The sequence below is a fragment of the Malus sylvestris genome, chromosome 5, assembly GCF_916048215.2.
Source record: "Malus sylvestris chromosome 5, drMalSylv7.2, whole genome shotgun sequence".
Taxonomy (NCBI): domain Eukaryota; kingdom Viridiplantae; phylum Streptophyta; class Magnoliopsida; order Rosales; family Rosaceae; genus Malus; species Malus sylvestris.
The window spans coordinates 9631005-9648269 of record NC_062264.1 but is presented as its reverse complement, the minus strand read 5'-3'; positions in this window follow the sequence as shown (position 1 = coordinate 9648269).

The following is a 17265-nucleotide window of genomic DNA, read 5'->3' as shown; positions in this document are numbered from 1 at the left end:
TAGATGCATTTTCTTAATTTTCAAATGTCTAGGGACTAGTAGGAGTGGTGGCCTGCTACCTAGTGCCTAGGCGACGCTAGCCAAGAATTTTTAGAATAATGCCTATCAATCAGGAATATGAAAGTCCACGTATCAACTTGAGGTTTTTTAAATTATTTTGGGCTCCACGGTACTTGAATGTATGCACCCAAATGTATGTACAAAAATGTATCATATTAAATTAACATATCTAAGTCTCTATACTAAAATAAATATACAAAACATATTATATAAATTAATGTACCTACACAAAGAACATAAAGTGTATCGAAATATATTCCATAACCTAAATGTCTACAACAAAATATATTATGACGAGCGAAATAAAAATTAGAACTAAATTTAACTAAACCACTAAATTAGGAAAAAAAAACATAAATAAAACATCAAAATATGATTAATAAGAGGTGATTAAATATATGTTGACATGGACATACAGTCCAGAGACTAAAATTATTTACCAATCTTTATTGTTATTTTTTTTAATAAACGATATTATCAACACTAAGGGGGTGAAGGAGTGACTAATCTCTATTGTTATTGAAATACAAGTTACAACATTACAACATATATCAAAAGTTGTAGTTTATACTATTTAGGAAGGGAAGTGTTTGGCACTCCAAAAATCTCATTCTACACTCCTCACAAGTGTTTTATTTTTCTTTCCTAATATAGAAAGTTTGGAGTGTAGAATAAGATTTTTGTAGTGCTAATAACAATTCCCTTCAGAAATGTGATTGAATAAATATACAGAAGTAGATTCCAACAGATTTTGGAATATATAATCCCTTTATGACTTGTGTGACAAGTAAAGCCTACCTGATTAGGATAAATAAAGCCATAAGGCCACAAGAGGGAGTGTATAATTCACAACACCGGGCTCTCTCTTGCCGTCCCTCCCTACCCTCACCATACAAATTTTCCTTAAAAAAGAGGCATATTATTGTTACAATTAAGTCTCTTTCCCTAAAACTTCTAATTTATATCTTTATGTACCAAGTGTCTATTAGTCGATTAGTGGTATCTTTTTTTTTTAGGATAGTCCTATTCGTACATCCATTTTTCACCTGTCACATACTTTTGTTAATTTTTTATCATTGATCTTCTTCAATTTGTTCGATCCAACAACTAAAAATTAAGAGAAATGTGTGAGAAGTAAAAATAAGTGTGTGCGTATCATACCCTTTTTTTTTTATTGTTGTAAGATGTATCAAATTCAAATTTTCCGTTACCTATTGATTATGATTAAAAAAATAAAAAATAAAAAATAAGTCCTTGAGAAATGGCATACTTTTCATTTTGTGCATTTACCAACCAAACTGAAGGGTTAATATGGTTTTTTTTTTTTTTTTCTAATTTCTAAGTAATGAATTCTTAATTACATTATATCGAATAAGATTAACAAGGTCTACAAATTATTTACTTTTAACTGCAATAGAATCTCTATACTCCAAATTAATAACCTCACATTTAAATATATTAAAGAGTTAAAGAGTGCGCAGCTTTACGTTATCACACTAATGCAACGTAAGAAGTTTTCTTGAAGACGTAGCCTATTTAATCACTAGCAATGTTTGAGGAGATGTATGCAACTCTATCACAGAGTTTACGGGGTTGCAACAATATTCATCAATTTCATTTGCAACGACTACGACCAAGAAAATGTTTCTCTTTTGCCTTCATGTACTACTACTCTCCATGGTTGTCTTTCCTATAGTTAATGCGAAAGACAAACCACACGGTACACCCATCAATTATCGTACCATGGGCAAAGATCATGGTTGCAGGCACCGTAATTGCTTGCCTCCGCCTTCTAACATTTATAATAGAGGTTGCAAGAACTATTTACGGTGTCGTGATGAAATCGATCCTTCACATGAGGCACCGCCACCACTTGATAATCAACAGTAATATTTTCAAGAGTATCGGTGCCTTCTTCTTAATCTTGTTCTTCAGTTTCTAAATGCTTCCAAGGCATTCTTTTACTGAGTGCTTCATGGCAATATTTATAAATTTTTCGTTGAGTTGTAACTTGATGCTTATTTTTCAACCAAAAAAAAGTTTATGCTTATTTTGAGCTAAGCAGGGTTTGGTATCATCCTCTGTTGCTATTATTATTTTTATTTAAGTCAATCCTATGTTATTAATAAAACAGAAGTTATAACATAAATCTAGAGGTGTATTATTGTTATTAAGTCATTTTCCTAAAAATTTCATCATTTATATCTTTTTTTTTATACAATGATATATTTAGACTAAGCAAGTCCACCAATTATGTCATGGCAAGACGTATGGGAAGTTAAGACAGTTACTATTCACTCTAAATAGTAATTGTCTTAGAACAAGCCCATCCATGCACGAGAAATTTTTGGAAGTGACAGGAACATACACCTCAACAAGGCAAGTGGTGTTCCCAACCTATTAAATTTTGATAGTTAGATTTTGTTATTTGCTCATTTAATCATACTTGGAGAAGCTAAAAAGTCAAAGACAAAAGGAGGACCTTTTAACTTTGTTATATCTTCCGACTTCCGTTATACTACCGTTTGTCGCCACTATTCCACTAATTAATCACGCCTGACGAAAATTGTGTGGAAGGAAAATGTGTGATTAATTAGTGGAATAGTGGTGAAAAATGGTAGTATAACGGAAGTTGGAAGATATAACAGAGTTAAAAGGACATCCTTTGTTTTTGACTTTTCAGCTTCTTCAGGTACGATTAAGTGAGCAAATGACAAAATCCAACTGTCATGTGCAAAGCACTCTCTATTGCTCAAGTTGTTCTTTATGTCTCAAACTCTCTCCAGTTTTATTTCTAAAGGACTCTATGGCTTCTCAGACTTATGTCCTCCTTATTCTCCATTACCTTGAACCAGTTCCTAAGCCTTGTTACAACCCTTCGTAAGAACCTACTTCATCTCTTAAGGGTAATTTGTTGACGTGTGGAGATGAGATTGATCTGCACGCCTATGGTAAAGCATTCATACAATGATCTTTTTTAGTGTAAACACTTCACCCCAAACACTCTCAGTGACATTTGAGAATATTCCTTGGAGTTAGGGGTTGCTATTGAGTTGGCTTGTTTAATCATATTGCATTTCTATAGTCTCAATTGTTTAGATTGTTTTGGCTTTCTCTCGTCCGTATTATGTTTTTGTGGACATTGTATCGTGTGTATTCTGTAATACATAAAAATTAAAAATTAAAAAATTTAAAGATTAAAAAATTAAAAAAAATTAAAAGTCGTTATTCGCTCTTTCTTCTCCTGATCCTTCTCTGTGCTATATCTTTTTCAATTCTAGATAATGATGTTTGTTTTATTTCTTTTTGTTTTGATTAACTATTTGTTATTTTAGTTGCATTGAGATTGGACTCTTTTTTTTTCTTATTTATTGTCGTGTTTTTCATTGTCCATTGCACGTTGTACACAACATCTTTTTGTCATGGTTTCCTCACGCAAGTCTGCATATCCTCATTCTCTGAAAGGCAGGACTCCTGTTATTACTCCTTCATTCTCTTTTCTCCGTACACGTTCTGTGACATGTCAATTGTTTTCTTCCTCATCTGCTCATTCAACTTTTCCTGCTGTTAATTTTCCAAAAGAGGTCTTCAAACATATTCTTGATTTGAGCAAGAGATTCTCTCTGTTAGAACAAGTCATTAAGATTTCTACCAATGATCTCAGCCATCGGGTTTCTCAATTGGAGCAATGTATCCACTGCATACCGAACAACATGCTCGCTCCACATATTCATCTTTCATCCTCTGATGAATATTCTGGATTTAGTACAGAGTGTTACACCCCCTTCCCATATTCCCTATTCACCAATTCTGAACAAACACCGTTGCCAACCATGGTCTAAAATATCCATAATATCTCGATATTTCCATCGAAATTTCCGTGTTTTTTGACTACCGATATTTCCGATATCATCGATATTTTAGACATTGCTAAGTCACTCATGTATTTTACCATGCAATGTATAGTGTGTAAAATATTGTACTAATTCATTATATATAAATGATTATGGTGTGTTTAAACTTCTTTCATTAATTACTACATATTTTCTACACTCACAACGTTTGCCAGCTCGCTATATAATCAACTTAAATCAGTTATATCTATCATGCAATGCATTTCCTTCCAATTTTTTGTGATAAACTAATAGATAATTGACTAAATAAACATCCTACAAAGTTTTAATAAAAATTTCCAAGTTTTTCTTACAATTTCAGTGGTTTTTATTCAATTTTTATCGATATCGATAATATCCTGATATTTCCATTGAAATTTTCGTGTTTTTGGACTACCGATATTTTATACCTTGTTGCCAACTACTACTCCAGAGGATGATCCAGATGAGGATCCTGAAGAGGATCTTGAGTGGAATACTGATGAACATTCGATGACCAAGCATGATTGATTCTGTTTCTTTTTTGGCTTTCCCTGAGACAAAAAGGGGGAGAGATTGTAGCTAGGAGAGTATTTTAGTTTAGTGAGAGTTTCTTTCAGTCTCTTATTTGGACGATAAAAGATGTTTGATTGATTATCTTTATTTTTTTAATAAAGCCTATTTTTATTGCAACATCTACTCACCGTTATTTTGTTTAATGTGTGCAGGTACAGACTTCAGCGCATGATCTTTAATATTTTTTTTTCTGAAATATTGTGATTGAGGGTTTTATCTAGGAAATGTCAAAGGGGGAGATTGTTAGTGCACAATTGGCAATTCTTGACAAAATGCCTGAGTATGTAATAGCTTAGATTTGTTACATATTTTCAATTGTAATTAAGAATGTCTTTCACACTTTCGATCCCAGGGATGTTACGTAAATGAGATACTTTGCACGCATCCTACTACATTCATATGATATCTCATGTTATTGTATTTGAGATATGACTCTTACTCATCATGTGTTTTATCTCTTTAAGATAATTTATCCTTTCTACATTTATTATCAAAGCACATCTTTTGTTGGTGGGATTTATGTGATTGCATGCTTTCAAAATAGACTAATTGTTTATCTGGATGTTGAAATGGTTTGCCGTTCTTATCTTGTTTTAATCGGTGCGGTGATTTTTATCTATATATGAGATGTCAGGTCTTTGGAGAAAGTGCGCATGAATATTGGTTTTTTTTTTACAAAAGAATCGAAAGGTAGCAGCTTTGTATTTTGAGCAAGAAAAATAGTTTTTATAGTACTGCTATCTAGTGTCTTCGACAACATGTGTTTTTAAGAGAAAATATTATTTTTCATGCTGCTTTCATTTGATTTTTTTTTTATTGAATGTCAATTATTAATATGTGCCTTGTGATCTTCGTAATTGATTGTTTTTCAACAAACATTTCATCATATATACATTTTGCATGATCGACTTAGTATCTTGTAAAGTTTGAGGGAAAGGTGATTGACGATCGCGTTAGTGTTGTGTCACCTCAACTCAAAGGCTGAAGAAAGATCAAGTAGCAAAGAGCGAAGACAAAGCTGCTAGCTTGTATGGGTGTCTAGTTGATGAGTTTTTGCAAGTCTTTATGTATTCTTTCTTTCTTAGTGCTTCCTAGCATGGTAGCCTGATGATTTTCCTAATGGTGGGTTTTGCCTTGTTAAATCCTACATCATGTGCGCACTCCTTATATTTATGCTGAATATTTGTGTAGGATTATTTGTGTAGGATTTAGTTTGCATAACTGGATAATTTAAATCATAATTTGAATTAGTTTTAAGTTGGAACCTATTTACACCTCTAGGTTAAATTAGTACTCATCATAGGACTTTCAATAATTACCCAAATCCTATCTTTAATACATTCCCATTGACTCTATTCAAGTAAGTAATCACTATTTAAATCAATTAAGGATATTTATTTTGTCATCTCAAGATATTATTTTCTATTTAATATCTTGAGAAAATTCTTTCCATACACCTTGGCCAATATCATGCCGGCATGTGTAAGGTAAAAGTCTAACACTATAGTTGTCCCTCTCCCCCTATATATCTCTCTAATTCTACCAAATTTTGGTATGCTTTTGCTACCCCTAATACCCCCAAACACTAACTCTATTCAGAGAAACTAACTTTGGCATTGGAGATCCATTGGCCTAACCCCCCCTCCCCCCACCTCGTGGGCGCGTGAGGCTTAGCTCTTTGATCAAAGCTATTGATAGTTTTGTAGGTGCATTTTCATCAAAGCAAGAGACGACGAAAATTTGCATTGACAAATTAGTACTCTCATTGAGAGTTGATTCAAATACTCAAAGAAGATTCTTGCATTTGGTTTCTCGAATTTCTATTACGTTGAATTTCTCACATGTCATATCAATTAATTTTTCCTAGAACAGTTTCTTAATCAATCCCTGGAGAAAGGATACAATGGTAGGAAATTCATAAACCACGAAGAATGGAACCTTGTATGCAAAATAATTTGGACTGAAGGGTGAAGACGAGGACATAAGCCCACGACGGTGATACTTAAGGCTCAACATGATGGCAGAAGAAACCTTATCGCCACAGAGCCACGCCACCGTCTCCGTCACGACCCATCAACCACGACAAGGCTGCCAGGCCATGGCCTAGGTATTTGCATCGATGCCTTTACAGTGTCATAATCCTCAATATCCTAGTAGGAAGACTAGGTCCATTTCGTGGCCCACAGGCAGGAGGCTCAGGGCTTGGCAGTTGCCAAGCCCAGTGTAAGAGGCCCAGCCCATTATAGCAACAAGCCTAGCCGCACAGCAGGCCTAGACCCACAAAAGCCCAACAGAGCTAGCCCAGCCAGCAGAACCAGCCTAAGGGCAAGCGGCCTAGGCCCAACTCACTGCTAGTAAAGCCCAGGCTACTATTAACCGAGCCCAAGCTCGCAAGGAGCCAGCGTTAACCCAACGCACAACGCAGGCCTAAGGCTAACTGCCACACACATGAGCCCAGCGCCCCATCACACATATTCTAACCACCCAGTCGGGTTGCCCTGTCCACGACCCACTTCGTCGACCCATCAAATCTGAAACCACTTCAGGCGATCCCAATTCTAACCACTGACCCGGCGATCGACCCAAGGATATTTTCGCCCCACTTTTCAGTAGAAATGCCTGCTTTGGGTCTGTTTTTCGTACCTATAGTCCACTACACTTCTACCACACATAGGGATGCCCATTATCCAGACTATTCTAACCCAAATGGCGAACACCACCTATCCTGGCATGTCGCCAATTTAACCAGCACCCTTGCGCAATAGACTACCTTGATGAACCAGCTCCTCGAGCGCATCGAGACACAGAGTGCCCCAGACGAGGTGTCCCAAAGCGAGACAAGGGTAGATGATCGTGACTCATTCTAGTGATGTCTAGGCAAACAGCCACTCAACTCGCCATGAACTGTGTGTTTGGGTAATGTGCACTCTCATTTGGGTCCTTGGGAAAACATATTCTCTTGCTTCAATGCACAGAGAATCGTTTATTCTAGACTCGGCTCACTAGTCAGTGTGTATTCGAGGTTGGGTCCACACTCCGACAAGTAGTCTGGACATTCCAAGCGTTGCTTCCACACGAGGCTAGGCCCACAAAGAGATTCTCCTGCGAGGCACCAAAGTAGGTAGCCATAAGACGTATTGAGGATGGAACGAGAGTAATCCAACTCGAGTTTCTTTGGCAGCCCCTGCTAAGCTCGACAATGAGCAGTCTGTTCACCAGCCAGAAATTAATCATGTGCACTGCAACCGCATCACAAACTAGCATGACATGAAAAAAGCAACATAAACTAGCAAGTTAATATCAAATGCTCCACTACCTCACCAGAGGCAAATCCAAGAAAAAGTACAAAGACTCGTAGCAGAACAGCTGCGTAAATTTTTACGCATTGAAATTGCCAACGATGCCCTTCGAAAAGAAGTGGCCAATATGAACATGTCACTATTCACAGATGAGATCGAGCAAACGGAGCCACCATGGAAGTTTATCCCGCCACATTTCACCTTATTCAAGGAAGATAAAGATCCGAACAGGCACCTGATGCATTACTAGAGCATAATGACTCTCTACGGTAACAATGACACTCTCATGTACAAAATCGTTGCCATGACACTCTAGGGATAGACGTAAGATTGATTCCATACCCTGCTGTCACACTCAATCTGAAACTTCAGCGAACTTGTCTTAGTTTTCACTTGGAAATATCCATCATATTGCTCGATTAAGAAGAAGTTTGACCACCTCTTCAACATGAAGAAAGACCCTAAGGAGTCAATCCGCACATATGCCAAGGTGGAAAAGGCAAAGATTTTTAGATGCGATGATAGCATTGCAAGCTCAAACTTTAGAAGGCAGCTTCTAACATATCACATCTTTTTCTAAGAGCTGATCATAGGCGAGAACTTGACCCTGGCAGATTCTTGTGCTTTGGTAGAAAAGCACTCCCTTGAGGATGAGGCCAAGCGTTCCTAGAAGCCGCTTGAGCAGCCGTGCAAAGACACAGAGCTAGCTCAGAAGAAGGCGAACGATAAATTGCTCAATGAAAAAAACAAGCCAAGAAAAAGATACGGGGACCGATCCCAGCGAAATGAGGCTCAATGCCTAAGGTGTACACCAAGTTCTTAGTCTCAATCAACCAGATCTGTCATGACCTTAAAGATAAACCATGGTTCAAAATGCCGCAACCTAGGAGATACTTCCAAGCTGGACCAAACGAAGTACTGCGTATTCCACAGAGCTCCAAAGCACATAACTAGTGAATGCATCACATGGACGAGGTACTTTGAGAAGCTAGTGAAGAAACGCAAATGCGACAAGTGAAGGAAAAATTTTGTCCTAGCTAAGAACAAGTAAGAACATTTTGAATACATATGCAAACTATTAACACTTTAAAGTAGGCATGCATTAAAAAACAATTCATAAAACCCATGAATTTCAAAGCCTAGTATATGGTGAACCAATAAACTCTTTAACAACATTAAAGAGAAGTAAAGATTTAGAGTTTCTTTACCCTTGAAGCTCATCCTTGTTTACACAAGGGATTCACCCAAGTGGAGGGCCTTCAAGTCACCTCCAAGCTCCTTGGATATTCCTTGTGATTTTCCTCCTTTTAGTGCTCCTTTGCTTCTTTGAGGATTTAAGGATTTGTTCTCCAAAACACCAAAAGTTTGATGTCTCTAAGTCTCTTCACCAAGGATGTATCTTGTGTAGATGATATGGATGACTTAGGGAAGAAGAGATTGCTAGATGTCCCTCCCCTAAGTGGCCGGCCTCTTTAGAGAAAAAGGAGAGAAAATGTTTCACCCAATTTCTTCAAGAAAACCCTTATTGAAAATAAAGCTATAAAGTTGCTTTTATACTTCATTACAAGTGAGTGGCAAACTTGTAATTAATCCAAGTTTGCATCATCCACCCTAATGGCCGGCCATATTAATGTTATTGGGCTATTTGCCCATTTTTGTTTTAGTTGTCATACAACTTAAACATAATAGGCCTTGTGGACCAAAACGCTTTTGGGCCCCGAAACCCAAAACCATTATATAAGCCCAATACGAACATTTCGTATAATTAATTAACTAATTAATTAACCTTGACCATTCTTCAATTAAGCCATTTAATTGCTTATCCATTTCATTTAATTTCTTCACATACATCCTTACTCGGTGTACGATCCATTAGGTTCCAATTAGCGAGGTAGTGGGCGATTGTTACTCTTAACGATCGATTGTGAATTGAAACCACATTTCAATTCTCCCTTAATGATTAGTGTTTGCTAATCATTAGGGCTTCCACAAACCATGAGTGACACCTAGCAGTATGTCATGGTTACCCAAGCTAAGTAGAAGTGGTTGGAGAACCTATCCAGTTACAACTATAATGCAATACGGTCCTTTTCTAATACAATACTCTTAATCACATTGTTTAAGTGATAGTTTGTTTCATGTCTACTATCCAATGTGATACTTATCTATATGATTCCCTTGAATATGATTTGGAACTTCCTAAGTCATATTCATATGCTTTGGCCAAAGACTTTAGAATCATATCTTAGAGTATTCTCCTTCCACCATGGAAGGTTAAAGATCCCTTGTTATGCATTCATATGCCTACATGACTAGATAGCTTGACCCCAACAATGCCGTGGACACTCCGATGGAATGCCGTTGACATGATCAAAGATCAAAGACCTAACCATTAGACATCTATGATGCCTCAGGTCAAATGACTACTTTGCATATTGCAACTTTCGAGTTCTTACATGACATGTATGTTCGAACTCTCTTTTTTATCGTTGTTCAGTGTACTCGATTACTCTTTCGAGCACCTATGTGTTTGTCTTAGTGTCCAACACCAAATGACTTGAGACTAGTCATACTCAAGCTTGAGTTGACATAACACATACTAACCTTAGCGGATTGTCAATACCCAATTGGCAATCCTATGGCTAGGAACGTTTTAGGAATGAACATAAGAGAATGGTCTCGATAATCTAACTCACTTAGATCACTTGTCTCTTAGATCAAATACATCCCTAGGATTCCCTTATTGCTTAAACACATGATACAATAAATAGTGATTAACAATAAGCTTTGCCCTTCATTAAACATATAAAAGTTTAATACATTAAGTATTTCAAAAAGCTATTACATCAAATGAGTGGCTTTGTGGGCATACTTCCAACAACAAGTATGTTGACAAACTAGCTACGCGACCGAGGCAAGATGCGAAAGCCGATGTCGAATCCCCAGGCAAGACAATCTGAGTCAACGGTATCTTCATTGAATCTAAGCATATGAGGACCAACAATAATTCCAAGAAAAGGAAAATCTAGTAGACAAAATTAGTCTTCTAAGTTCAAGCCGTAGATGTTGTACTTGGGCCTATTTTCAGCTTCACCGAGCAAGATGTTGAGTGATTATACTTTCCCCACGACATTTCTTTGGTGATATCCGTTCAACTGGCCATCGTTATCGTCGCTAGAATTATGGTGGACAACGATAACACAGTGAACATTCTAACTGTCAGTCATCCAGAATATGGGCCTAGAAAGCACGATCAAACGCAAAGAAAATGTCTTGACCGGATTCAACAAACTTACCTCAACTGCCATTGGCACAATCATGCTTGACGTTATCAACCCTCCAATTGTCTCATCGCAGATGTTCATGATCGTTAGCGACCCACTCCTTATAATGGGATTTTGGGCTAACCTTGGCTAGTGAATATTAGAGTCGTGACCTTGATCGAGTATCAGAAAATCTGACTTTGCATCCCTAGAAGAGCAGTCAAAGAGATCAAGGGTGACTAAACCATGTTTCCCTGATGCATTCTACAAATTCTCAAGTAGGCAAAGAAGACTTTTACCCCAGCAGTAGGAACTGAAGTGCAGAAAGACGATTCTACTTACCAAATAGCAATCACAGTAGATGGGTCAAAAAGATACCGTCAAGGTCGACAATGCCCTGGCAAATAAATCAGGATGGAAACTCTAAGAGGACATTTAATACCCTCACAAGCTAGAGAATATGGTTAGGATTGGCTCACGTCTAAGTCTGACGGAGAATAAGGAACTCACGGCTTTACTTAGGGAAAATCATGATGTTTTCGCATGATTACCCTCTGACATGCCCAACATTGATCCAACGATAGCTTGTCGTAAGCTGCACTCGCCCCCGCTGCCAAACCTGTGATCCTAAAAAAGGCAACATTTCGCACCCAAGCGAGTAGCGATTATTGAAAAATGAGAAGGGCAACGTCGGCATTAAGGAAGTGGTGCATCCAGCGTGGCTAGTCAACGTCGTGCTAGTGATGAAAAAAGAGAAGGGCAACAACATCAATATTCCTCAACTTGGTAATTACCCGCACAATTCTCAAGTGTGGGGTTTTATCACAAAATGCCTCAGTATTAGTTGGAGTAGGGTTATGATATTTATACTCTTCTTTTCTTAGAGATACGATCAATGTGGGATATTTTAACATGCCCTTCCACATGGGACCCAATTAGTGTGTCACACATGTAAGATCCACACATCTACAACTATATTGAGCTAAGAGGACTCACCCTACACGCGGGGCCAGGGGACCCGCTATTTTCAGGTGGGGCCAAGGGGGCCCACATATCACGTGACAATACAATACGCTCCTACTCCTAGACTTTGATACCATGTTAAATTGTCAGAGAGACGGGCCAAAGGCCTACTTCCCACAACATCAATAATGTCCCCAACTTGTTAATTACCACCTTTATAATCAGTCAGATGTTGGGTTTTTATCTCAAAGGCCTCGATATTAGTTGGAGTTGGTAAAGATATTTAAACTCTTCTTTTCTTAGAGATACGGTCAATGTGGGATATTTCAACACGCCCCATCACATAGGACCATATTAGTGAGTCAAATATAAAAGATCCACACGGGGAGCACCAGCCAAGGGGACTCACCCTACATGTGGGCCCAAGGGATTCACTATTCGTGCAGGCCAATGGGGCTTACCCATCACATGGCAGTTTAGTTCGGGCCCAATCCCTAGCTTTGATACCATGTAGAATTATCAGAGAGACGAGTTAAATGCCCACTTCCAACAACACCAACATTATCCCCAATTAGTTAGAGTGGGGTTAAAATATTTAAACTCTTCTTTTCTTAATGATACAGTCAATATTGGATATTTCAACACATATCTCATGTTTTATAGTTTGACCCCCCGACCTGCTCTATCATCTCTCTCTAACTCGTGACCCATTCTCTTTAAAAAAAATCCTTCAAACTTGTTGTACAAAAATGTGGGAAATTGAAAAATTGGAAAGACACAAGCATCTAGGTGTTCTCCCTACATGACTGCAACCACAAATGCGAGCATTTCTCTCTTTAACCATGTTTTGCAATCCATTGTTATCATACTTTAATTTTAAATGCACTCACCCAACTAAATCCAAGGGATTGGTGTAGGAGAAAGCAAGCGTAGTTTTGGAACTCTTAGTTCGAGTTTGAACTCTTACAAATGTATTTTTTGGGCCATTAACTCTGCTTTGGTGTCTTGTTTGACTTGGGGGCCAAAAGTATGGTGTCGACTCATGTGGTACGGACTGCATAGGCATGAAAACTAATTTGCCATCAATATATGGTGAGATACCTCCTATATATTAAAAGAAATGGCACTCGCCCGCCTTTTAACGTGTAAGATTTTCCAAACAAACAAACTTTGTTCATGTTCATGTTAGACCAACACCAAGGGTAAAACCCAAATCCAAAACCCAAATATGTAGATTTAAACCCAAAAATGTCACCCAATAGTGAGACCTAAACCCAAAAAAATTAGCTTTGATTCTATTTCGTCTCAATATATTGTATTTTTAGTCGAAGGAAGAAGAAAAAAGGTTCTTAAATAAATACCTATATTGTTGAATGTTGAGGATGATCCTAAGCGAAGCAATGACTTCAAGAGATGCAGCCTTTTGGAAAGAGGCTATAGATGATGAATTTGAATTATTGATATCTAACTAGACATAGGTTTTAGTAGACTTGCCCCAAGGATCAAAAGCAATAGGTTGTAAGTGGGTATTTAGAAGAAAATACAATATAGATGGGTCTACTCAGACATTTAAAGGCAAGCTGGTTACCAAGGGTTTAGGGAATAGACTATTTCGATACATATGCATCAGTAGCTAGGCTCACATCAATTATAATATTGTTTGCATTGGCATCTTTATATAATTTGCATGTGCATCAAATGGATGTGAAAACAACATTTTTAAATGGTGATTTGGATGAAGAAGTCTATATGGAACAACCAGAAGGGTTTGTTCTCCCTGGGAATGAAAAGAAGGTTTGTAAATTAGTAAAGTTGTTATATGGATTGAAGCAAGCACCAAAACAATGACATGAAAAGTTTGATTTTGTCATTTTATCATATGGATTTAGACATAACAGTGCTGATAAATGCATATACTCTAAATTCACAAATGATTATGGTGTTATTATATGTTTATATGTCTACGACTTGCTAATTTTTGGTACGAACATGAAAGGTGTATATGAAACTAAAGAGTATCTAAATTCAAAATTTAAGATGAATGACTTGAATGAAGTAGATATTATCTAGGGAATTAAAGTAAAGAAGCATAGTAGGGGTTACGCTTTGTGTTAGTCACATTATATAGAAATATTGCTTCTTAAGTTTAAGCATCTACAAATAAAAGAAGCAAGTACCCCTTATGACCCTAGTGAAACTTTGCTTAATAATTCTAGTAGGTCTGTTGCATAGCTTGAATATGCTAGTGTAATCGGAAGTTTAATGTATGCCCTGCACTGTACCAGGCCAGATATCGCATTTGTAGAAAGAAAACTTTCTAGATACACTAGTCATCCAGGTACTGCTCATTAGAAAGCAATAAATAGAAGTTTTGGTTATCTTAAAAGAACTATTAACCTGAATTTAACTTACTCTGAGTTTCTAGCAATACTTGAAGGATATTCAGATGCAAGTTGGATAACAAGTGCTAATGATAATAAACCTACATCATGGTGGATTTTTACAATTGCCGGAGGAACAATTTCTTGGGCTTTGAAGAAAAAATGTGTATAGCACATTCAAATATGAAATCTGAATTTATAACATTAGTGGTAGCAAGTAAAGAAGCGGAATGGGTTAGAAATTTGTTATTAGAAATAGAGTTGTGGCCACAACTAATGCCATCCATTTCCTTATACTGTAATAGTGATGCTACTTTGTCTAGAGCGTACAATAAGGTATACAATGGAAAGTCTAGACATATTAGCTTGAGACATGAATATGTCAAGCAATTAATAACTGATGGGGTTATTAATATTATTTATGTTAAATCAAGTAATAACTTGGCGGATCCATTAACGAAAGCACCTTCAAGAGCTTTGGTAGTTAGTACATCTAGTGGAATAGAGCTCAAACCCTTTACTGAAAATTAGCCACCAATAATGGTAACCCGACTTTGTCTAGAACATAACTAGTTTAAAAGTTTAATGGGTAATAACAAGTTATTTATAAGTGGTTGTGAAAGCATTGAAAATTAATATATACTCATTCCAGGATGATTAGTGCAAGACTGCTACGTTTAGGAGGATGAGTTTTATCTCTTAATGAGGTTATTTGTAGTTATGTCTATAGTAGCAGGGACATGAGAATGAACCTCACCTATATGAACATAAGAAGTGGTGCTGCTTCTACCAAGAGTTGGGTTTTCTCTTGTAAATGTTCATGAAACCAGGATGAAGCACAAGGCCATAATAGTGATTAATTAGTTCAGAAATTTCTTTAAGGAAATAAGACATAGTCATATGTGTAGTGATTATGGTTTTACCATAAGAATAGTTGGTTTAAACCTAGGTCACCATCACATTCGTTATAACTTTGAATTACTTACACTAATGAAAGGTTTAGTTTGAAAGATACCTTTATTGTATATGCTTGTGATAATTATAAAGAGAGAATTGTTGTAATATCATTTTCTATATATTCTTAAAATAGGGAAGGATTGTTAAATATTTATAAAATAAAATATAAAAAAAAATGTGTATATATATATATATATATATATGCGGCTGTTTGACGGGAAGTTAGGTTATTGACCCAACAATTATATCTCTTCAATTTGAAGCATTGCAGCTTTTCATTGTTGCTAACAAAGATACGATACCCATTGGTTGGGCATCTGATCACATGCTTTACAACATATATGCCCTTTGGGTAATTGGTGTTTTGTATCAGATATGTCTATTGGACATACTGCTGCAATGAGTTGTATCCCATGGGGAAAAGGCATACTCAAACCAAATGATGTGTCTAACGGGTGTAAATCTCTATATATATATTGGTAACATTAGCAGAAGAGAAACTCATTCAGAATTTTGTTGTCTACACAATTGCTTTGCTCTCTTCTCTCTCTCCTTCACATTCATACAATTTCTAGTTATCTCTAAGGGAATACAATTCGGTTTTGCTAACCAAATATTTCATACTTTGTTGTATCCTGGAAGTGATTTTCCAAAAACCCTTTAGCAAATTCATTCGAGTGAGGGCAAATAACACTTTAATAAAACAATTCAAGTCGTACCTCAAAGTCATCCTTTGGATTATTCTCTATATTTCTACATTTATACTCTAACATAGCTAGCTTTTGTCGACCTTGAGTCGTGTTAAAAGTTTCCACTGATCTTCCTAATACGATTGAGAATAATGTTGAGCATATTCTTGAAACTTGTGGATTCCAGCTGAATACATCTAAAACTCAAAAATGTAGATAAAATTTCACCGGTAGATATTGTCGCTCTGTAATAGTAGAGGCCTTTCAGACCAATGAAACGGGTAAGCTTTCCTCCTCCTACTTTCAAATATTTTCTTGTTTCTCCACCATTCATGAAGGTAATTAGTGTCGTTGTTGAGCAGTTAGAATATTTCACATGCCTGTGCTTTCTCTATCAATTGACCAGTGACAAAGAGATGCCCCTCCAAAAAAAAAAAATGAGACGCCCATGCCAGTGATAGGCTGATTGTTTGACGATGACCCTCCTAGGGCAAATCCTGGGCCACTAAGAGAAGGTGACGTACCAATGACCAAAATGGATGGTTAAAAGAGGACAAGATGCCAATCAAAATCAGAGAGGAAAGGATAAATTATAAAAGGTTGTCAAAACTTGGGCTAATTATAGCCAGCATTATTGGGAGTTTTCTTGGAGACTTATTACTATATATATAATTGTGAGTAGTGGTGTAATGTTGCATGCAAATAGGAAGAAGGGCAAACAAGTAACGAGCAACAAGAGGATGATCTGATCAGCTGGATTTTCACCTGACACCTGTATACCCCAATCCCCTCACGTCTCTGTGTGGCGCAGTATGAATCAATCCATCGATGGGTGTGGTGTTGATATGGAGGGCGGCATTGAGACGCTTGTTTCCCAGTCACTTATGAGTGACGTGCATCAACTTACTTGTTAACACAATATAAAAATGTTCGTGCGTAATTGTGATTATGTGTTGTTTTCTTTCATTTCTTGACTTCACAGTATAAAAGGTTTATACATAATTACAACATATGTATATAGTATATGTATACAATTATGTGTTATATCTCTTACCATATGACTTGTATACGATGACAGACACAAAATACATGATTGTACATAAAAATTAAAGAGTATTACTTCATAAAAGAAGTTAACCCAAAGAGTCAGTCTTCTAAAAAAATTGAGATTAATAAGCATTATCACTTACCTTATCTTCCTTTCT